This window comes from Meriones unguiculatus, chromosome 4 (assembly GCF_030254825.1).
Source record: "Meriones unguiculatus strain TT.TT164.6M chromosome 4, Bangor_MerUng_6.1, whole genome shotgun sequence".
Classification (NCBI taxonomy): Eukaryota; Metazoa; Chordata; class Mammalia; order Rodentia; family Muridae; genus Meriones; species Meriones unguiculatus.
The window spans coordinates 135,090,426-135,115,115 of record NC_083352.1 but is presented as its reverse complement, the minus strand read 5'-3'; the positions used below and the strand labels follow the sequence as shown (position 1 = coordinate 135,115,115).

The 24,690-nt window shown below is 38.2% G+C and overlaps 1 protein-coding gene and 1 non-coding gene across 8 annotated transcripts in view; one reads left to right on the top strand and one right to left on the bottom strand.

The window, feature by feature from the left end:
- The window catches only part of Kif16b (kinesin family member 16B), a 284,103-nt gene that overhangs the window by 175,954 nt on the left and 83,459 nt on the right, over window positions 1-24,690 (bottom strand). The gene's annotated exons all lie outside the window — the stretch shown is intronic.
- LOC132653852 (small nucleolar RNA SNORA17) lies at window positions 10,792-10,926 on the top strand. The gene has a single exon (XR_009591693.1). It is a non-coding gene; the product is annotated as a small nucleolar RNA SNORA17 (small nucleolar RNA).

The window sequence follows — 24,690 nt, the reverse complement described above, 5'->3', positions numbered from 1 at the left end:
TGGGGTAAGGCCAGCCTTCACAATGCAATGTGTTCGGGGAAACAACACATTACTGAAGCATGAATGGATCATTTGAAAAAAATTACTGGAATCAAATGTAAATGAAAAGATAGTATACCAAAACGTAGGTAATAATGAAAGAGATGCTAAGAGGGACATTCACACTAAAAATAGATAGATCACAAATAAATAACAATGTACCTTGGGTTTTGGAAAAACAACAGCAGGTCAAACACAGACTACATGAAAATAAGTAATTAATATCTGGGCAGAACTGATAAAATAAGAAAGAAACAATAACATAATTCAATCAAAGTTTATTCTTTAAAAATATAAACAATATTCACAAATCCTTAGACAAACTATTGAGAGGAAGAAGAGAGAATTTAAAAAAAGAGTTGAAAAGAGAGCGTTTACAACAAACAATAATGAAGTTGTATTAGGGATTGCTATTAGAATTAGGAAATACCTTAAAATTTTATGCTCCACTATATTCAACAAACTAAGAAACTAGATACCAATGGATTATCAAACATAAGCCAAAATAAGACACACTACTTTGAAAGACCTATAAAACAAGCAATGAGATTGAAGCAGTAAAAGACAGACATTCAAAAATCTACCAACTAAAATTTTCTAGGTCCAGATTCACTGGTGAATTCCATCAGACATTTAAAGAAATACTTCTCACACTATTCCATAATATAGAAAGAGAATAAATGCTACCACATTATTTTTTAAAAAATGAGCCTCAACCTTATGCCATAAAGAGAGATATTAACAACAAAAGAAAATTAAAAACCAATCGCTTCAATAAGCATAGAAGCAATAAGTTTCAGAAAAGATTTTGTCCAAATTCAAGAACATATCAAAAAAATACCGTGATCAAGATGGCTTCACTTCAGATATGCAACACATACAATTAAATAAATGCAATATATCATATGACCTAACTCAAGAACAGTGTCTTAGTCATCACTCTATTGCTGAGAAGAAACACCACACTAAAACAACTCTTAAAACAGAAATCATTTATGGGGACTTGTTTAGATTTTCAGAGGTTTAGCCCATTATCATCATGGTGGGAGCATGGCAGCATTCATGGTACTAGAGCAGTAGCTAAGAGCTATATTCTGATCTGTAGGATGAGAGAGAGAGAAAGAGATTGAGAGCAAGAGAGAGAGAGAGAGAGAGAGAGAGAGAGAGAGAGATTAAGATTAGCATGGGCTTTTGAAACCTGAAAGCCTATCCCCAGTGAACAATCCTGCCAACAAGGCCACACCTCAAAATCCTTCTAATCCTTTCTTAATAATGTCAATCCTGATGATTAAGCATTCGAATATGTGAGCCTATTGGGGGCATTTTTATTCAAACCACCACACACACATGCAATTAAAAAAAAAATCACACAATCACCTGTGTAGTTGCTGAAAAGGCTTTGGACAAAATACAAAAGCCCCGAAAAGACTGAAAATAGAAGGAGCATGTTTCTGACATAATAAAAGCTAATACCAACATATATCTAACATTTTACCAAGCGAGAAAAACTCAATATATTCCTGTTAAAATGAAGACTAAGAAAAGCTACTTGTTTTTTTTCATTCATTATATTCAATATAGTGACTGAAGTCTTAACTAGAACAATTAGACAAGAGAAAGAAATAAAAGACACAGATAGAGAAGTCAAAATGTTCTTATTTGTAGATAATATCACTCTCTATATAAAAGAACTCAAAGACTCCACCAGAAAACTCGTATCTGATAGGTCATCTCAGAGAATATAAAATTAACACCCAAAAGATTAGTTACCTCCCTACACACTAATAACAAGCATACTGAATCAGAAATCAGAGAAACAACCGCATTCCCAGTTCTTCTGGACTGAGGGAAACCTGGAAATAATCTGCAGGAGAACCTGAAGGACCTCGATAAGAAACTTTAAATCACTAAAGAAACGCAAAAAGATACTCAACAATGGAAATGCCCATGCTGATGGAATGAAAGAATTAATATGAAAAAATGACTATATTAAATTTCATTAAAATTCTACTGACATTATTCACAAAAGTAGGAAAAATATTCATATATAATCACAAAAGGCCCTGAATATGCAAATGGGTATAAATCATCTGATATTTTGAGAAAGATATCAAAAATACACAACAGAGAAAAGACAACTTTTTCTACAATGGTCCTGGGGAAAAGGATATCCTCATGTACAAGAATGAAACTGGATCCTTGTAGATCACGCTGCACAAACACAAGCTCAAAGAGATGTAAGCCCATGTAAGATCTCAAGCTCTAAAATATCTAAAGGAAATACTTAAAGGTATAGGCATAGACAAAGCAAGACAAGGCAATGATTTTCTTCAGAACTCCAGCTACTCAGGAAATAATGCAAACAATACATAAAGAGAACCTTCTGACATGAAATGTTTCTGTTCACCAAAGGAAAACTGTTAAACGTTCACCAAGAAAGCTCACAAATGGAGAAAATCTTTGCCAGCTATACATACAACACAGGATTGATATCTAGAACATACAAAGAAACAAAAACTGTAAACAAGAAATCAGATAACAAATGAGCTAATAAAAGTAACAGAGGTCTCAAAATATACAAAAGGCCAACAGTTATATTTTTTAAAAGTCCAACCTCGCTGCCAGCAGAGAAATGCAAGTTAAAACTACACTGAGATTTCATTTTGCCCCAGTCAAGACAGCATTCAAGAAAACAAGAAACAGCAAGTGCTGATGGGGATGTGCACAAAAGGGATCCCTAAAAGCGCTGGGGGAGGGGGAGACGCACAGTAGGACCACTGCTTAGGAAGTCAGTATGGAGGCTGCTCCAGCATGTGACCTACTGTCTTCTTCCTGAGCAAACGTTTACTCAAGATTCCATGTAAACATATCACAGAGATACCTGAACACAACTTTTCTGAAAAATTATTGATAATAGATAAGCTATGGAATCAACCTACATGCCCAACAACCTAGGAATGAGTAAGAATGTATATGTATATGTATATGTATACGTATATGTATATGTATATATACAATAGAATTTTTTCAGCTAGAAAGAATGAGTTTATAGTTTTTTGCAGGTAAATAAATGCAACTGGGAATAGTCATTTTAAATTACATTCAGTAACATAAATATTACATATCTTCTCTCATTTGTGACTCTTAAATTTTATACAAATGCAAACCTCATGTATGCATATTTGACATCAAAGTAGAAGTTAAAATGGCCAAGGAAAAGAAGAAAGAAACAGGACTAGGTTGGAACTAGAAACAGGAGATGCAGGAAGAGAAGAAAAGACTTAATATATAATATATACTTACATGAAAGTTAAAATCAAAGTATTTTTTTTAATTTTAAAGAAATTACATTCTAGGAAAGGAGAGTGACCAAAAATGAAATAAGAAAATATGAAATGTATAGGAACAGGTAGTTCACTTAAAAAGGAAATATAATGTGGCCATAAATAAGTTTCTCTTGATGTCATATGAATACAAATCCATTTCTAATATATCACTCCAGCCAAATTTTATACTTTGAAAAAACTGTTGACTGTATAAAAACAAAACATCAAAAAGGAATATGGTGATATCTTTCTTTTTAATTTTAATATTTATATTAATTACAGTTTATTCACTTTGTATCCCAGCTGTAGCCCCCTCCCCCATTCCCTCCCAATCCTACCCTCCCTCCCTCATCTCCTCCCCTGCCTCTCTCCAAGTCCACTAATAGGGGAGGTCCTCCTCCCCTTCCATCTGACCTTGGCCTGATATCGGTCTTAAATTAAATGACTATATCATTGACTCAGAAGTACCATCTCTAGAATTCTATTCACTAATTTTCAGGAAGATATCTGGAAGTACTTTCAAATATAAGTTACTCAGTTACACCTTACAAAATTGGTACAACTGCATCAAGCAAGAAATTCTGCCAGGAGTGATACTTACTTTTAATCTCAGAATTTGGTTGAGATCTCCATGAGTTTGAAGCCAACCTAGTCTACATAGTGAGTTCCAGGCCAGTCAGAGCTACACACTGAGGCCCTGAACTTAACTGTAAGACCATATTGTAGTGAGAATTTTGGTGTCTTAAAAAACCCAGTTATAGTATATAAACGTGTTTTTGTTTTAATCACAGGTGTGGGATGTGGGGCTGCTTCAGACTGTTCATAGCAGCAGATTACCTGCCTTGTGAGTGTGCTGGCAGCGGTGAGATTCTGCCAGCTGAAGACAATTTAATTCTATCTTCAGACTCTAGAGTGGGTGTAAAAAGACCGGAGACCCATGAGAGGAGGTAGGCTGTTCCTCCTATGGTTTCTGCTCCTCCTGATGCTGCTTGTTTGTCAAGTGGTCGGGAGAAAAGAGACAAGAACAAGTTGGAGATACCCTGATGAGACAAAAATTAGGCTTGCCTCAAAGAATGCAATGCCCCTAATCAGCAGGAAGTAGACTACAAAGAACTCAATGACCCCTCTCCCCTCTAACCTTCTTTCTCTCCCACCTAGTGTTGGGGGTTAGAAGGGATGAGGGTGGAGTAAGGGTTGGAAGGGAGGTAGAGACATAGAACATAAATAAAATAGCTCAAAAAGGATGCCTACAACCTTTTGCTAAAAACATCACACACTTATATCATGGCACATGGAGCAGTCTAGCTGGAACTCAACTGGCAGCGTCATCTCCAGTTACTGTTCATACTAGTGAAAGGTGCCGTAAAAACTATCAGAGAAGAAAAGTGATTATCACTCTCACTCAGGTAGGAACCCTATGAGCTACATTAACAACCTGTCTGTAAGATATGCCCATTCCTACAACAGTAGCACAAATGTTATAGTAGTAACCAATCACTTTTGTATTGGAATTAAAGCCTTTACCACAAAATACTTGACACTGAAAATGAACTTGTGGCTAGATGGGCTCTAGGGAAAAAACTACTACTAATCATCTACTAAATGGATATAGAAATGAAATAACTGCTAATGACTTATTTCTCTGCCATAAATCATTGCATCACTCAACCCTCATCATAAAAGCTTCTCCTCACAACAGATGGAAATTAACACAGAAGCCCACAACTGGTAAACATGAGAAGAATGGCAGACTTTGGAGTTCTTCAGCCTTAAATGGGATGTCTGTCACACCTCTCCACTCAGATCTCAGGGGTTATGTAGAAGGAAGAACAGAAAGATTTTAAGAGCCAGAAATGGTAGATAAAACAGTGTTTTCCAGACAACACAGGGCAGATGCACATATGAACTCATAGAGACTATAACAGCATGTATAAGATTTGTACAAGCTCAATACTGACAAAATATGAGCATGGAGAAGAGACGGGAAACATGGATTCCCATCTCAGCCAAGGAGCTTTTGGCAATTGATTTCTAGGTGAGGAAAAGTCAATTTTCTTCAGTGGAATGGCTATATCCACCACACTCCAGAACACGCCCCATGGCCAGAAATAGTCGCTGTATACAAATTGAATTGTGTGCTTTTGTAGGGAGACAGGAAGAAAGGGAGGAGGGGGAAAAAAAAGACAAAGAGGAAAGGAGGGAAAGAAAGAGAAAATGAGGGAGGATGAAAGGAAGGAGAGAGTGCGAATGAACATGAGGGAATTGGGTAAGGAGATAGGGAGGACTTTGGAAAAACGGGAGGCAAATGAATATGATCAAAATATGTATGACATTCTTTAACAAAGTATTCCTTTTTTTAAATCTCAGGGGTAATCTCTATCTATTCACACAGCCACCCAGTGACAGACTGTGAAAATGTCTATGAAGAAAAGACAAACTCTAAGAACTGGGATTCTTTGCGAATAACAATATGTAGAACATCTGTAGTAAATACAGGACAAAAATGCACATTTAAATTTGCTTTCTAAATGCATATTTATAATTTTGTTTTCTAAAAGGAAGCCCAGAAAGATAATAAAGTGATAACAAAATGAATCTACCCATATAGAACATTACAGCATTAAATTTTAGAACTGAAATTACATAATCATAAATATACCACATAAAACTATATCCAGACTAAATTTGATGTATAAATTAAGAGGTGTATGTATATAATGTCTGAACATAAATACAACCCACAAACTTGCAGGTTGAGGGCTTACTGTCTTACTCTGGGAGGTCCCAGAAACTTCACGAGACAGGACAAAGCACTGGCAGGATATATCTCTTGGGGATATATGCTGCTACAGCCCCTCCCTCTCTTCACCAGATTCTGGATGGCCCTGAGCTTGAGCAGCCTTCTTGGCCACCCATTTGCAACATGATGAGACTCTGCTTTCAAGTCTAAAGTAAAGTTCAACAAAGATTGGGAAACAAAATAAATTTTTATGAAATTCTGGACTTCAAAACTGTTTCAGGTATAAATCAAAGAAATGAAAAGTATGGCTGTTGGTTTAATGATCTTTTGAAATGTATACACCTTACCCTTGTTCATTCAAATGCTGATTTCTCCCCCCCCCCGGTTTCAATCCAGATATTGCACTGTGATACTTATTCTAAGCATCCTGTATCAACTCTGTGTAAACAGGCCAAAATAAAGCAACTAGCCACAATGTTGAGCAATGGGAGGAGCCAGAGGATAGGAAAGAGGGAGGGAGCCAGAGAACAGGAAATGAGTGGGAGGAGAAAAGGCAAGGGAGAGCTAGGAGAGCTGGAGGACAGATCTTGGATCTAAGTGGAGATGGGCTGGACCTAATATTTCACAAAAAGCAAGTATAATGGGTAAAATCTAAATGTTAGGAAACTGCGAGGGCTTGGAGGTGTAGGAGGGAGTAACTACTGCTCAGCGTTGTGTTCTAGGTTAACTAAATAAACCCACTCTCTGTGTGGTGATTCGGTTATACAGCTGTTTAGGATTAACAGCAGCTTTGCCAGAAGATGATTATTAGTAAATATTAATCAACACTTACAAAATATGGCTGACACAGGCAAGCTTTTACACGTGTGTGTGTGTGTGCATATGAGTGTGTAGTATGCATATATATATATATATATATACACAAGTATACAGTCTAAGTCAAGAGGAGAGTTACAGAGATAAATCTGACTTTATCCTTACCTTCATAAATGACCATAATGACATTCATTTGTAAGGCCATCAACGAATGACTTTATTATTTTCCTGTCTAATGCCATTTTAAAACAGTATCACCGGTACTAATGATAAAGCTATTGAAGGAGGTTTAGAGCATCTTTGCGGATGTTGTGGCCAAATAAAGATGCAAATAGAATAAATGAAACTATTAATGGCATTAGGAATTAAGATGCTCAGAGTCAAGGGAAGATTATAATTATCAAGTAGAATTACATACAAACCCTAACTTTAGTGGTTCAGAAAGAATAACATCCCAGAAGCATGAGAACGTGGAATGCAGAGGTTGGCTTTTACTGACATTCCTCCTGTAGGACCCAGAACTTGCTGAAGAAATGGCTGATTCCAACATGTGCTTGATATACCTCTTCTGAGGGTAAAAACTTTTAAATACTTATACAGGTATGAAAAGGCATAGGTTAAAAAGCAGCTACTAAATGGTTATCAGAATTTTTACATCAAAAAGAAAAAACAATGTCTGAAATTGAGTAAAAAAAACTCCAAATCTTAGAAATTTCATGAATCTGTGGTAAAATAAAAAAGTGAGTATCTGTCTTTTCAGTGTATTACAATGTGAGCTGGTGACAAGTTTAGAGGAGACTGCCAGGCAATCTGGAAGGGAGGATGAAAGCTCATCATCTTCTGATATCTTCTTCGATTTCTTTCTTCAGAGACTTGAAGTTTTTCTCAAACAGGTCTTTCACTTGCTTGGTTAGAGTCACACCAAGGTACTTTATGTTATTAGTAGTTATTGTGAAGGGTGTTGTTTCCCTAATTTCTTTCTCAGCCTTTTTGTCTTTGGTATATAGGAGGGCTTCTGATTTTTTTGAGTTGATTTTGTATCCTGCCACTTTGCTGAAGGTGTTTATCAGCTGAAGGAGTTCTCTGGTTGAATTTTTGGGGTCGCTCATGTATACTATCATATCATCTGCAAATAGTGACACTTTGACCTCTTCCTTTCCGATTTGTATCCCCTTGATCTAACTAGCAGTGTTTTCAAAGCAAAGACTCATGACCAAACCTTTGGCAGAGTACAGGGAATCATAAGAAAGAGGGGAGTTAGTCTGATGGGAAAAGGATAGGAGCTCCACAAGGACCAAATATATCTGGGCACAGGGTCTTTTCTGAGACTGACATTCAACCAAGGACCATGTATGGATATAACCTAGAACCTCCACTCAGATGTAGCCTGTGGTAGCTCAGTAACCAATTGGTTTCCCAAAGTGAGGGGAACAGGGACTATTTCTAACAGGAACTCAATGACTGGCTCTTTGATCTCCCCACCCCCGAAGGGAGGAGCAGTCCTGTTAGGCCACAGAGGAGGGCTTTGCAGCCAGTCCTGAAGATACCTGATAAAACAGGATCAGATGAATGGGGAGGAGGTCCCCCCATCAGTGGACTTGGAAAGGGGCACGGTGGAGATGAGGGAGGGAGGGAGGGACTGGGAGGGAATGAGGGATCAGGACACGGCTGGGATACAGAGTTAATAAAATGTAACCGATAAAAAAATAAAAAATAAAAAAATAAAAAAAATAAAAAAATAAAAAAGAAAGCTCATCATTTTGCAAGGGCCAATAAAGTCACTGACCAGGGTTACCAACTGTCTCCAAAACCAAGAGCTCAAGGGAGCTAAAATGCACAATCTTCTCAGCACTTCCTTTCTATCACCCAACCAGCTTTTCACCAAGTAGCTGGGCATGGTGGTACAGGTCTAAAACCCTAGCTCTTCTGAGGCTGAAAAACTAGCATCATGATTTCAACTTGAGCTACAGACAAAGACTATTCAAAATAGTCTGACACATAAAAGCTGAAAGGAGAACATTAAAATACAAGGAGAAAAACAAAACAAAATAGCAGATGGCTGAATTAAGGAGAAGAACCTATAAAGTGCATCTGTTTAGACTGGGACAAACCTTTTGACTCTAAATCAACCAACACATAGAGAAAACTGTACTACCAGCTGTCACATCATAGGACCTGTCCTCAATAGTTTCTCAAATCTTCATGATATCCTGTTTTCTAGGATATTTCTTGCAATGTCCTTCAGTAAAGGTTAATACCATTTTTCCCAAAAAATATTAGTTAAAGTATTCCTACTGGGAACTAGAATGAGCCAGTCCTGAGGCTTATTCTAAAGAGTTTCTGGGTATCTATCATTTAAACTCACATTTCACCCATGAAAGTAGAGTCAGCAGAGTCACCTTCCTATGGGGGACTAATCTGGAACACAGATTTTCACAGCTTCAGTTCTAAAATTAAACATGACAATGATCCCTCTGAAGAGATTAATTTTCTGTCTTTGAACAACAACAACAACAAAATGCTATTAGAAAAAATCTTTCCATGTCAACTTACAAAAATAGCCACAGAACTGATTTTCTTATTCCAATTAAGGTTAATATACATTAAACACATACAAGTAAAAACATGCAAGTGCACACACAAACCCTTCTAAGATGTATACACCTAGGTGCTTTCTTAATCATCACGACCCTGGACAAAGATAAGAGCACCCTAAGTTCCAAGGGGAAACTGACGTCAAGGGACTGTTAACACTGTAAAAGCTAAAGCTAGTCCAAGTTATATAACTAACAAGCAACAGTGGATCTAGGCTGGAAAGTTACGATGCAACTCCAGACATCGTAAAATTACAGTCTCACACTCTGCTTCTCAGTAACACATACTCTCCACCTGAACCACTGCTCCTGGTCCCATGTTTCTGCCACTTCTGACTTAAAAAAAAAAAAATAGAGCCCATGGCTACTTGCCTCACTCACTGGACTTTCAATGGTGCAGAGTCCAGCCTCATCCAGGGTAGCTAGGACCTACCTTCCTACAGCAGCTTACAGATACAGAACACAGAGCTGCATAGCTAAAGCCCAGGGGTAAGAATTGCTCTGGGATGCCTGAAGAGTCCACCCACACATAGGAACAAGTTATGCAAATCCTTTCCTTCCTTCTTTTCAGCAACTACCATCATTTAAAACCTACCTTCAGTTAAAGAAGCAATCTCTTACTGTTGTTGAAGAAAATTAATAATAACATGTATTATTAATGTTCTGGAGAGATCTTTGGTCAAAGCCCACTTTAGAGAAGTTTGTGTGGAGGGAGAAATCAACAAACTGTGTCATTAGCCAATTGCTTCCACATGAAACCTGTGCTACACGGAGAAGAGACAGTTGACATTGCGTATCACTCTTCTCACTGCTGTAACAAACTACATGACAAAAGCAGCCCAAGGATGGAAAGGAAGGTTTTATTTGGCTCACAGTTTGATGGTACAGTGTATCACGGTGGTGAAGTTATAGACTTATGATCATACGGCAGCTGTCTACATTATAGCTTCAATCAGGGAGCAGAGAGTGATGAGTGGGTGGTGTTCCCCTTGACTTCTTTTTGTGTAGTCAGGGACTTCAGCCTATGGAATGCTTCTGTCCACATTTCAGAGGCGTCTTCCCACGTAACTCACACAATCTAGGATATCCCTCACAGACAGGCCCAGAGGTGTGTCTGCTGGATATTTCTAGACTCTGTCATGAGGTTTGTGTTAGATCATTACAGATACTGTCTAATGGACAATCAATATTAATCATCACAATGTGAAATTCCCATGAGCAACATCTGTGCCCTTAAAGTGTTCTTGGTACAGTTGAGACAGAAATGGAATTTCCGACTGCCCCTAGAGGTGCTGCAAGTATGGCTGCTGTGTCACATGTGCTTCAGTAGGTGGCAGAGAGGAGAGAGGCTGTGTCCACACTCAGTGTTCTGACCTGTAAACATTTCAATGTTTAGTAGTAGCCTATTATTTCCTGAAAGAAGTGAGCCAAAGACAACCACTACTCAGGTGCCTGGACAGCGAGCTATCCTGGAGGCATGGAGGCACAGACGATGCCTAAGATGACCCCCGCCTATACCATTCAGAGATGGGGAACCACTAAAATGGAACAAGTAAATGGTGGAGAAATGAAAGAGAAAGAGAAACAGAAGATATGGGTATAATGAAGAGAAGCAGAACTAGAGACTTGAAGGTAATGAGGAAGGAACAGCCTGATGAGAGCAGCCAGTGATGCCACCTGGGAGGATAGTGGGGTCCTGACCTGTGTTGCCACTAGGAGCCACATGAGTCTATGGCCCTGCAGCATCAGGAGTCTGTTACCACCAAATGCCAGGCGATGTCCCTGGTCTGGGCTGCCACCTGGGAAAATGTTGATGTCTGAGGGCTGTGCAGAACTAGCCCTACCCCTCACCTGGGCATCATGGAAGACCTGGCCCTGAGGGGCCTGAGATCAGGAGAGTTGTCCCCACGCCTAGCCAACTACAGAGAGCTGCGCCACAATGAGTTGCAGGTGTGTCAGCACATGGACATGAGTGCTGGACCTACCATTTGTCTCTTATGTGGTGGTGTGGATGAAGGAGAGCTTCCTCTCCCTTCCCCACTCACCACCTTCGGCACTAGGGAGACCTGGCCCTAAGGTCATGAGAGCAGGAGAGCTGGACTGGCCCCTCATCAGCTGCAGCACTTGGGAGAGTGAGCCCTCAAAATCATCTAAGCAGCAGAGTAGAACTGACTCTGGTGGTGGGAGCACAGGCAAACCTCCCCCAAACATGTAAGTAAGAGAGAGCTGCCCTGCCACTTGTCTGCCTTGCAGAGACATGGGCAAGGGAGAAATGCCCCCTTCTCACCCTTTGTCACCTATGGCAGGCAAGAGAGCTGGCTCTGAGGTCATCAGAGCAGGAGCACTATCCCTGCCCCTCACCTATAGCAGCATTCAGGAGATGAGCCCTTCACCTAGACTGGGCAACAGGGTAGAGCTGGCCCTGTCTGAAAGGGCTGCATGTGAGCCAGCCCCAAGGGCAGACAGTAAGAGACTGGGTGGGCTAACCAGCTCAGATACCTCTCAGGCCCAGGTCCAGGCCTTTAAACTGGCCCACTGCAACACCTACCCCATCAACACACTGCTGGAGCTCATGAAGGGGCCAGTCATATGGGATCCAAAACTACAGGATCTCTTTGACAAAGCACAACAATAGGATATCCACAAGGGGTCCCAGTGAGGTGCCAGTATTGCTAGAGTTGCAGAAGCCAGACCAATGAGTCATTACAATGAACATTTCAAGGAAAGAAGTGTGGGGAAAAGGGTATATTGTGGGACACATTGTGACAGACCACAATTTCCACAATGAGATCTTTTTCCTCCTCAGGTAGGAAATAGGTTGCAAGGGGGGAGGGCAGGTATGAAGGGAGGAGAAGAGGGAGATTGGAATGCATGATGTGAAATTCACATAGAACCAACAGAATGTTTTTTTTTTTTTATTTCAAAGATTCATGTTGATGAAATAAATCTAAAGCAGTGATTATCATCCTTCCTAAGACTATGACCTCATATATGGTGACCCCAGCCATAAAATTATTTTTATTGCTACTTTATAACTGTAATTTTCCTACTGTTATAAACTGTAATGTAAATACCTCTGTTTTCCAATGGAATCAGATAACCCCAATGGAATCAGTGTCATTCAAACTGCAAAAGGGTTGTGACCCACAGGCTGAGAACCACTGATCTACAGGCTCTCGTTTAATGTTAGCACTTCTGCTGCAGGCAATGTTAAGAAGTATAAAGCAAGATGATTTAGCTCTTTCCTTATAAAGTCTCCACTTTCCACATGTGTGTGGTTTATAATCCTGGTATCAGTGCCTGAAAGGTTATATTGAACACTGTCTAGCTCTTATCGCACGTACAGAATAAAGACCACTATGAAATAATAGTGTGAATGTCTCTGGTCGAATCCTAAAGCTCCTGCTCGGTGTGTTTAGAAATAATAACAGTGAGGCTACCCCAGCAAAGGAATTTCCCCTAAACAGCCACAGTGGCTTGCTATGGGGCAACACAATGGTCAAGGGCAGAGATGTGGCTTCTTGGTACTTGCACACTGGCCCGAAATCACAACAGACAACACAGAAACAAAATCCTTTTGTTCTTTGGTGATGAAGAAGAGCTCACCTGCACTACGCAAGCAAAGCATGGCTAAAAAGACATCAGAATCGGTGCCATAAGAAATAAGATCACTTTCCTAGATCTTCACAGGTGTTTCTACCTTAATTGAGCAGGAAGTCCATTAGAGATTCTACTACAACCTTGATTAAAATGGTGCAGTTTTGCTGTGAGACACTTTATTGCCAAAATGCAGCTACTGTGAGAGTAAGTCAAAGAAGTGCTAGTGGCTCAAGATGAGTATAAATTAAAGGAAAAGACACGTGCAGCATAAGCGAACACCCAGACAAGCAACTTCTTGCAAAACAATGACTAACAACCAAGGAGATTTGGGTGACAACACATGCTGGAGAGGATGTGAAGAAAGGGGAACCCTCCTCCATTGCTGGTGGGAATGTAAACCTGTACAACCACTTTGGAAATCAATCTGGTGCTTTTTCAGACAATTAGGAATAGTGCTTCCTCAAAACCAGCTATACCACTTCTAGGCATATATCCAAAAGATGCTCAAGTTTACAACAAGGATATCTGCTCAACCATGTTCATAGCAGTTTTATTCATAATAGCAAGAATTTGGAAACAACCCAGATGTCCCTCAACTGAGGAATGGATGCAGAAATTGTAGTACATTTGCTCAATGGAATACTATTCAGCAATTAAAAACAAGGAAATCATGAAATTCGCAGGCAAATGGTAAAAGCTAGAAAAGATTATCCTGAGTGAGGTATCCCAGAAACAGAAAGACACATATGGTATATACTCATTTTTAAGTGGATATAAACATATAATATAGGATAATCATACTAAAATCTCTACTCCTAAAGAAGCTAAGCAAGAAGGAGGACCCTAGGTAAGATGCTTAAACTTCATTCAGAAAGGCAAATGGGATGGACATAGGAAGAAGGTGAAAACAAGGAACAAGACAGGAGTCTACCATAAAAGGCCTCTGAAAGACTGTACCCAGCAAGGTATTAAAGCAGATGCTGAGACTCATAGCCAAACTTTGGGCAGAATGCAGGGAATCTTATGAAAGAAGGGGGATACAGAAAGATCTGGAAGTGTCTGGAGCTCCACAAGGAGGGCAACAGAACTAAAATATCTGGGCAAAGAGGTCATTTCTGAGACTGATACTCCAACCAAGGGCCATTCATGGAAATAACCTAGAATCCCTGCACAGAGGTAGCCCATGGCAGCTCAGTCTCCAAGTGTGTTCCCTAGTAAGGGGAACAGGAACTGTCTCTGACATGAACTCAGTGGCAGGCTCTTTGATCACCTCCCCCTAATGGGGGAACAGCCTTACCAGCAGGCCTCAGAGGAAGACAATGCAGCCAGTCCTGATGAGACCTGATAGGCTAGGGTCAGAGGAAAGATGAGGAGATCCTCCCCTATCAGTGGACTGAGAAAGGAGCATGGAAGGAGATGAGCAAAAGAGGGTGAGAAAGAGGGTGGGATTGGGAAGATATGAAGGTGGGGCTACAGCTAGGATACAAAGTGAATAAATTGTAATAAACAAATAATTATATTTTTAAAAAAGGAAAAGCTGGCTGGAAGTGGTGAGGTGGCACCCCCTTTAATCCTAGCCCTTGGGCAAGAGAGTGCACATCTCTAGGAATTAAAGGCTATTCTAGGCTCTATGGCAAGGTAGGTCCAGGACAGTCACAGCTCTGTAGAGAGACACTACCTCAAAATAAATACAGACAATAGAGAGATGAATGGATGAAGGAGGGAATGAATGAACAAATAAATCCTAAATTATGAAAATTTTAACTTTTTCACAACTCGTGTTTTCATCTCCTAGGCAAATGCTTGCTCAAGGGTGGGCATGAACATAAAGGCAATTATTAAGAAATCAAAATCTAATTTAAAAGTCTAAAGAGAAAGCTTCTGCAGCCCGTATCTGCATGGCATTTCTGATACCAACTTTTGATTAATCGTCTGCTGATCATGTGTAGCATAAGCTGTTCCTTTTTTTCTGGAAAAACTTGGTATTCATGAATAAATGTGGTTTAATATTCTAAAAATAGTGTGAAATTTTTTTAAAACATGAGGCTAACAAAATGTCAAATTCTAGCCAAGATTAAATTGTAAAAGTAGTTTAAGATACACTGAATAAAAACCAAAGGGAAGGAAGGGAGGAAGTTCATGTGTAGAAGCTCATGTGTGCACATACATGTACACACTCACCAGCCTCCCTGCTAGCCACTCTGAATGAAAGCCAAAAAGATTAATGGGATGATTTTAGAAACTGCTTTGAACTCTTTGGAAGCAAGGTGCTATATAAATGGAAGGTATTAGTTTTCTTATTCTAAAAGGTAATTTTATTCACTCCAGGATCAAACATAATACAACTAATATCCAGTCTGCTTGCTTTCAACAATGAAAATTAATCAATTCAGAAGTCTTCCCAGAACTTTCATTGAGAAAAATACCAATTCCCTATTCACCAACCCTAATGCTGATATGATTATTATTTTTTTAAACAAGTGCCTGGAGTCTTGATTTCTTGCCAAACTAATTTAATATAAATTTAATTACAGCTATACTGATTTATCTGGCTTTTGAGACTTACACCCTTAACTATCAAGACACTTACCCACAAACATTTACTTATATCAAGAAGCATGAAATCCAGTCCTTGATTTCAAAAGCTTGTAACTACAGGGATACAACACATGTATAAAACTGAACAACTCTTCCCTGATGTCACATCCAGTCAATCTTGTGCCTGGGGAATGGTGGTGAGGGATTCCTACAAAATAACTTTTCCTAAGCCCTGGGCCTTCATAAATTCCCAAACTGTATTGTAAAATGTATTTTTTTCAAGAGAAATTCTAAAAAAGCAGCAACCCTTCTTGGATTCTTGAGCCATACTTACTCTGAACTAATCCTCTTAGCATCTCTGAATTGTAACATAGGCTGGGGTGCAGAACTCAGACCCCAGGTGTGGGGAAGCCTAGAGAGAAGTCACCCTGGGGCTTTCATCCCAGCCAGAGAGGCATCCAAAGGTTTGAATTTGTTTAAAATTATGCTGCCTCTTCAAATCAGCAAGATATCTTGGGCTTGTCTTTCACAGTCTCCTATCCTACTTCTTATTAGATTTTTGTTGGTTTCCTACAGGCTCAGAAACTAAGAAATCACATTTTAACATATGTGCACTAAGGGGCTTTCCTGTGAGTTTCAAAAACACTGTTGTTTTTACAGCCTTCTTAAACTTCAATGTGGACTCAAATCATTTGTGTTCCAGTACTAAGTGATTGTCTAGAGAGTCAAAACTGTCAAAGGCTATCTCACAGTTACCTAGCTCAGCAGAATTATAGAACATAAAAATGTGGAACATAAATAATACTGGAGGAGAAAAAAAGTCAATATCCATTCAAAGGAAATTTCCAATTGTTTTACCATGAATCAGAATGAGACAGCAACAACCACTATACACACATCTTGGTAATCTGCTCTTAGAAAAACGTCTCAAAGACACACAACCATTATACACACATCATGGTAATTTGCTCTTAGGAAACGTTGCAAAGACAAACAAAAATTATACAAGGTTTGATTCAAAGGCTCCAAGATTAGACTGTTCTAAGATTTCTTCTCAGCTAGAACTTTTAGGGGCGGGGGGGGGGGAGGGATGGAGCATGTCCACACTTAGCAAAAATGTCATGAACCCCATAAGCAATCAGGCTGTCATTCAAAGAGAAGCAGAGGTCATCTGCAATGATACTGCCACACACCAGAGACATCAAAATTCAGGGAAGGAAAAGAGACAAGTCAAACACACTCAAGGAAGCAAAACCAGAAACAGAGAGTGGGGTTTATTAATCTGATAGAGTCTAGATACAGAAACAATAGGAACAGACTGGGGTGGGGCCATGACTATTAAAGAGTATAATACTACAATAAAGCAATCACTGATAGTTAACTCCCAAAGCAAATTCAAACTTCATGGAAATTTATTCATTCTCTTGCTCTTACTCTGCAAATATTTATAAACATAAAATCTAAGCAGATTTCACTATTACATATTAAAACATGAGATGCTGCAAAAGTCGTGCTCCAAGAAAAATGTATAGCCTTAAATACTTAATTCCTACACTAATGGTCTAACATAAATAAAATGCTATCATATAAAACTAAGGAAATAAGACAAAAGCAGAAACCAAAGCCTCAAAAATGAAATCCAAATGCAAGATTTAAAGATATAAACATAGAATAAAAGAAAACTCCCATGATAAATCTAAAGTAAGAGAGAAAATAAAAACTATGTAAAATTAATAATAAGTAATAGTAATAAGCAATAAATAAAAAGTAATAAGTACTTTTTAATGATAATGATATCATTTGTGCATAATTTGGGAACTTTTCTTTTTTTCCTTCTTAAAACAAAGAACTCAAAACTTCAAAAAACCAACAAGTCTACGTTTTAAAAAATTATCATCATCATCATCACTGTTATCATTTTAGTTCCACTTTCAGAAAAAAAAACTAAAATATGCATAAAATCAACAGTTCTTTTTTATTTCCTCCAAAAGAAAAATCAATAAGCAGGAAATGGCAAAATCATGTCACGTCTCCTTAACCAAACTATTGTCCCTACCACTACCTATGGGCAGGTGAAACAAGTACAACCAAACACTACTACTGAAGCCAAAGTACAGCAGGTTTATAATCCACGCATTTAAAAAGCAGCACTGTCTGTGGCTGAAAACCACAATTAACTCTGAATCAAATGAGGACACAGACAATGACAACAGAGTTTTTAAAATTACAGACCAACTTTTTTATGGAATACTGATTAGTCGGTGTCTTCTGATAATTCCCAATTTAGCATCATTAATGTCTAATTCTAGTGACATAGGTAACAAACAAATAACTGTAATGAAAAGGAATAAAACCTCACAGAATTGGGCAGCATAGGCCTAAAGAATTAGAGAAAAGACACAAAGCCTTAATTAGCTTTTGGCCTATTAAATTATATGGGTCATTGAAAATCATATCTCCAAAGCAGTTTTCTTCAAACTAGAATTTGGTTAAGCACTGAGACAGATAGAAAATACAAATCATGGGATATTATATAAAAATTATTTTCTAGAGCTTCGACTCCTACATGTAAACAGCTGTGTATGAGGCACCTGCATGCCTCAACAACCTGGACATTCTTCATTCTTGCTTGCTATTCTCCTACTGTTCCTCTTCTGTTTTATAAAGGGACATTCCCTAGTTTTCCCAGAACATTCAAGGTATCATGCAAAGAGAGTTCTAACACAGGCTAAGCCAAACCTACATAACCAAAACACATGACAAGCATTTCTTTCCCTGTCTCACACATATTTCACAGCCAACCTGATGAAAGCATCTAGCCTGAGCCAACATACTCTGGACGTAGATGCACCAGAGCCCCCTGGGAGCATGGCAAACAGAACCACAGACATACTAAAGACAGACTTAGCTTACTTTAAGCCAGCAACAACAAGGGAAGGCTTCCTCTTAGTTCCCCCATATAAGTAGCTTAGTATCAGAAAACAATAAATGTCATTGATGACACAGAAATTACTATCAGTATTGTTTTAGAAGTGAAGAAAGAAGTCAGGGGGCTTTTTTGAGAAAAAAAAAAAGCCTGTTGTTTTCTAAGTAGAATAGCAATACTGCATCCCACAATTTTCAAAACACACACATATACACACACACACACATACACACACACACACACACACGAGGGACTGGGGAGAGAGAAGAAGAGAGAAAGTGAGTAAGAACACACTTAAAGTCCATCCCTCAACAGGAATATACCTCCAAGGAAAAGCATGTATCTATCACACTCAGGGCCTTGGGTTCAATTATCAATAACATCCTAGCACTTGGGAGGCTAAAGTAGAAGGAGCAGGGATTCTGGACCAGTCTGAGCTACTTAACAAGCTTCTTTATATAAAAGTTTCTGTCAAAACAATAAAAGTAATAAATAATAATTTAAATAGACCCTAACTTCCAATGAGATAGAAGCACTAACTAAAAATCTACCAATTAAAAAGAACCCAGGTCAGTTGGATTCAATGTAGAATTCTATTAAAAAAAAAAAAAAAAAAAAAAAAACTCCTCAAATTGTTTTGTAAAACAGAAACTGAAAGAATATCAAATTCTTTATATGAAGCTACTATTACCATAAGAAAACCAGACAAAGACCTAACAAAAGACAAAGTACTTGCAAACTAAATTCAAGAAAACATAAAAAAGATTACCCATCATGATCGAGTAGACTTCATCTTAGAGATCCAGGGATGTTTCAACATATGTAAATCAATAAATGTAATTCACCACATAAATAGACTCAAGGATACAAACTGCATGATCTCATAAGATGCAAAAAAGGCCTTGGACAAATCGCGACACCTTTCATGATAAGTCCTGAAAAACAACTAAAGATACTAGGAACACATCCAAGCTAATAAAGGCAATTCACAACAACCCACACACAACTTCATTTTAAACTGAAACACAAAGAGTTTCCACTTAAAAAGAAAAAAGAACAAGATTAAGATGTCCACTCTCTCCCTACTGGTTTAATATAGGACCTAAAGTCTTAGCTAGAGCAGTAAGGCACATGAAGGAAACAAGTAACATACGAATAAGAAAGTCAAAATATCCTTATTTGTAGAGTATAGGTTCCAAACACAAACTACCCTAAAAACTCTACCTGGAAACTTTTACGGCTGATAATATATACTCAGCAAGGCTGCACGATATAAAATTAACACACACACATACACACACACACACACACACACACAAAATTAGCTTTCTTAGTACAAACAACAAACTTACCAAAAATATCAAAGAAAACAATACCATTGACAATAGCCTTAAAAATTAAATATCTTGGAATAAATCTAAGGAAGTGTAAAACTTATGCAATAAAAACTTTATAAGAGGACAGAAGATGAAGTGACCTCCCATACTCATGGATTGATAGGATTAAATTTTGAAAATACACCAAAAGCAGCCCATAGATTGAACACAATCCCTATCAAATTTCCAACACAATTCCTCACAGAAATTGAAAAAAGTAATTCTCAACTTCATTCTGGAGCACACACATATACACACAAAATCAAAACAAAAACAACCTATGATCACTAAAACAATCCCAAAAGAAAAAACAACTTCTAGAGTTATCAAAAGTCCTGATTTTAAGTTATACTGTAGAACTACAGTTTGTTTGTTTTTAAGCGACTTGTATGAAAATAGACATCTTAAACAATGGAACTGAGGACATAGACTAAGTCCATGCACCTATAGACACCTGAGTTTTCTGTTTGTTGTTGTTTTGTTTTTTGTTTTTAATAAAGTAGTCAAAAATACTCACTCAAGAAAAGATAGGAGCTCCTGCAAATGATGCTAGTCAAACTAGACGGCAGGATGTAAAAGGATGAAAATAAATCACATTTCTTACCCTGCACAAAACCCAACTCCAAATGGGTCAGGACCTCAACATAAGACCTCTTCCCTAAATCTGACAGAGGAGAAAATACAGAATAAGCATGGGCTCACTGGCACAGGAAAAGACTTTCTGAACATAATCTGAATAGCCCAGACTTAAACAACAATTGAAAAATGGAATCATATGAAATGTAAAAGATTCTGCACAAAAAGAACATCATCATTAAAGAGGCATCCTATACAATGAGAAAAATCTTTAACAGTTATTTATCTAGAATATACAACCATCAAACAAACAAACTAAACATCAAACAACAAACAAACAAAAAATAACCCAAATAACCCAATTTAAACATGGGGCGTGGAACTAAACAAAGAAGATAAAACACAAGTGTCTGAAAAACACTTCTTAGTCACCAAGGAAATACAAGCTAAAACCACTTAGAGATTTCATCTTATCCTACTCATAACAGCCAAGATTTAAAAACAATCAAAAAAATATTGACAACAATAGATGCTAGAAAAGGGATATATTTATTCACTTTTGTTAGAGTGCAAACTGGTATGATCACCATGGAAAATGGTGTGAAAGTTCCACAAAAAGCTGAAAATAAATTTTCCAGAAGATCCAGCTCCCATAAGACCACCCAGCACCAGATATTACAGAATAATGACAATGCTTACCCTCCAGAACTTGACAGTAAGAACCTGTTTCCCTTGACAACCACATATTTGAAATCATAAAACATTGAGAAACTTAATTGGTATTTGTGGTGGTTTGAGTAGGAACGACCTCTACAGGTTTATATATCTGAATGCTTGTTCATTAGTTAATGGCACTGCTTGAGAGGAATAAGGGGGTGTGGCCCTGTTGGAGGACCTGTGGTCTTGTTGGAGGAAGTGTGTCAATTGAGTTGGGCTTTGAGGTTTCAAGGTCCCAAGCTAGGCCCACTGTCACTCTCTCTTTCTGCTGCCTATGGATCCAGATGCATAACTCTCATCTACCATGTCTACCTGTGTAGAGCCATGCTCCCCACCATGAGTGTGACAGACTAAACCTCTGAAACTATAAGTAAGCCCCAATGAAATGCTTTCTTTCATCAGAGTGGCTGTGGTCACGGCTCTCTTCTGAGGAATAGAACAATAAGACAGTATTCAACTGAAAGCTTCATCTCTACTAGCTAGATGTCATGATGGTAGAAGGTGCTATACCTCTTATCACAGGAGAAAAATAATCAGCAGTTCCACCAAGCTGTGAAGCCTTTAAGGGACAATAAACAACATGCCAGACAAGAAATGCCCACTGGTGTAACAGTGGCATGAATGTTACAAAAGTAACTAACCACTTTAGGTTTTGTTGTTTCTGGTTTTTAAGGCACACTCCATAATTTGGTACCCACAGTTGACACTGTCAATGAGGCCAAGAACCTGTATCTAGACATGTCACAGTCCCTAGGAGAAAAACCCACTAGTATGAACTGCTAAACATAACAACAACAACAAAGAATCATAATGACTTAGTGTTACACACAGAGATCAGTGTACAATTCAACCCTCATTAGAGAAGTTTCTTCCTGCTGTAATGGTAAGTAACACAAGGACCCACAACTGGTCAACCTACAGAAAATGAGACTTGTGGAGTCCTTGGCCTTAAATGGAAAGTCTACAACACATCTTTCCCCTCAAGGCTCAGGAATCTACGTGAAAGAGGGGCCAGAAAGATTGTAAGAGCCAGACAATATGGTGGATGACTTCAAGGAAACTTTTTTCCAGACAATACAGGGCAGGTACACATATGAACTCACAGAGACTGTGACAGCATGCACAAGAACTGCACAGGCTCAAGCCAAACAAAGGCCAAAGATGGAGGAAAGGAGGAAGTGGGCACAAAGACCCTCCAAGCAAAGTAGCTATTGGCATTTCATTTTTCCTCTAAGAGTAAGGTTATTTTCTTCAATTGTAAGACAACTCACAAACTGATAACACTCTGGGGCAGGCCCTGTGCCTAGTGTAGTCCATCAACACAAATTGGACTCAGTGGCTTTAAAACACAGAAAAATAGAGAACATGAAGTTGAGTGGGTTTGGAGGTTCTGGGAAGAGTTAGTGGAGGGGATAGATATGATCAAAATACATTTATTTTTAAATACATTTAAAATTATTTAAAAATACAAACAACCAAAAATAACTACGAAAACATTTGAGCCATCTAGAGTGTGCAGAATTAAGGGCTTTTTTTTTTTTTTTTTTTTTTTTTTTGAAGACAGGTGGTTTCTATGCTTGGTTTTCGTCAAAACTGAAGGAGCACATCTCAGCCTACCAGCACACAGGATAATAGAAACGATCTAAAATAGACTACCATATGATTGTCAGCTGATTACCCAGCAACACTTAGAACCTCAGGACCCTGCTAACGCAGGTCTCCTTCCAACAGCATCAATATATTTTCTTGAAATGGCTTACTCCAGATTATTCTGGGTCTTTCATCCAAAGGCCCTGTGAATGGTGAACCAATTTCACTTAGTTAAATGTCACACTTGCAATAGCATTTCTAATGTTTAATCATTAGTTATCAAAATGCACCATACTTACGCTGCTTTGATAAAGAGTGTGCCACTAATAATTATAATCATAATTCACTCCGGAAGAAATTTCAAATAATTAGAGCCTTGTGGATACAAGAAATAGTTTAATTACATTGAAATGTACTTGCATGGTTTTATGCAAGAGATTATAATAGAATGATCAAAGAAAAACTTACAAAAACATATTAAACTAAAAGAATTACATGATAAGTTGAATATAAAAATTCATGGAGAAATAAAAATTATCCAGAATTAAAGAGAGAATATTGGTGTTTTCTTCAAGGTTGATAGTAAATATCATCAAATCTCTATGATTTTAGATTCTGGTATCATTTGAAAGTGATATGAATTTTGTTTTAAAATAACATTTAAAACACAATAAGCACTCTACCTGTGTAAATACTAAATGTATGACCAAAAGATAGTTTAAACACCACTTCTGTATGTTCAAAGGGGCAAATTTCTATTAGCAAATGCCTGAGACCTCCAAGAGTGTAGAGCACTGACTCCAGGCTTACTTCACCTTATGCTAGATATTTACTCCAAGCCCCAAGTTAGCCATTTCCCTAGAGATGCTGGCCCCAACTGCCAGGCTCTTCTTCAAAGAACTAACTCCAAATTCCTCTGTTCCCTCTTTCACACTCGCACCCCTGTCTAAAAATGTTGGTTCTCAAAATGAGAGAAAATGTCATTTGCCAAGGGTTGGGGATTAGTTCCATGCTTGCCAAGAACCTGTTCAAGCTGAGCATTTCTCATACAGGAGAGCAAGTAGGTTGAACTGTGTGCTCTATGAAGAGAGACCACGAGCTGAGCTTCTAACTACCATGAATTCTGGGAATGACCTTTGGTAAATCACTGATCTGTCAGATGCTTCATGCAGGTTCCAGCTATTGAAAAATAAATGTGGAAGAGATAAGGATTCCTGTCCTTCTGCAGAGGGGGCCTCAAGAGGATTAATGCCAGACTGGAAAAGCATTTCTGTCTCCTAGAAGAAAGAAATGCTTAACACTGGGACAATAAAGAGTTTCTAGCCATCATTTATTCTATTCTATTTCCCTCATCTAGATAAAACCAGAACAAATTCTACACAGCTAACGTTTGTACTGGTGTTTATTTGCAATGAATGGGAAGATAAAAGGTTCTGTAATACAAATGACTCCCCTGAATTTAATTCCCAGCACCACAAAAATAAATTAATAAATAAATGCAATATAAAGATACTAATAACAAAAACTAAAAACAGTTCTACATTAATGCAGCATAAATCTACTTATGCTGCTTTGATAACGAGTGTACCAGTAATAATTATGTGGTTCTGGGAAGTGCCACAGGCATCCATTCCATCACTCCAGCTTGTCCAACAGGGAAGAACGCCCTTAAGTACTGTGTGAAGACACTTCATGGTCCCATGCACTATTCACTACCCATTATTTTAATTGATTTTAACAGGTTATTTTAAAAAGATGTGGCAGTAGCTATTCATATTCCTATAAACACAAATGTATATGCAAAATCTCTACAAGAACTATTTTAAATAATTCAACAACTAAAGGTGACAGG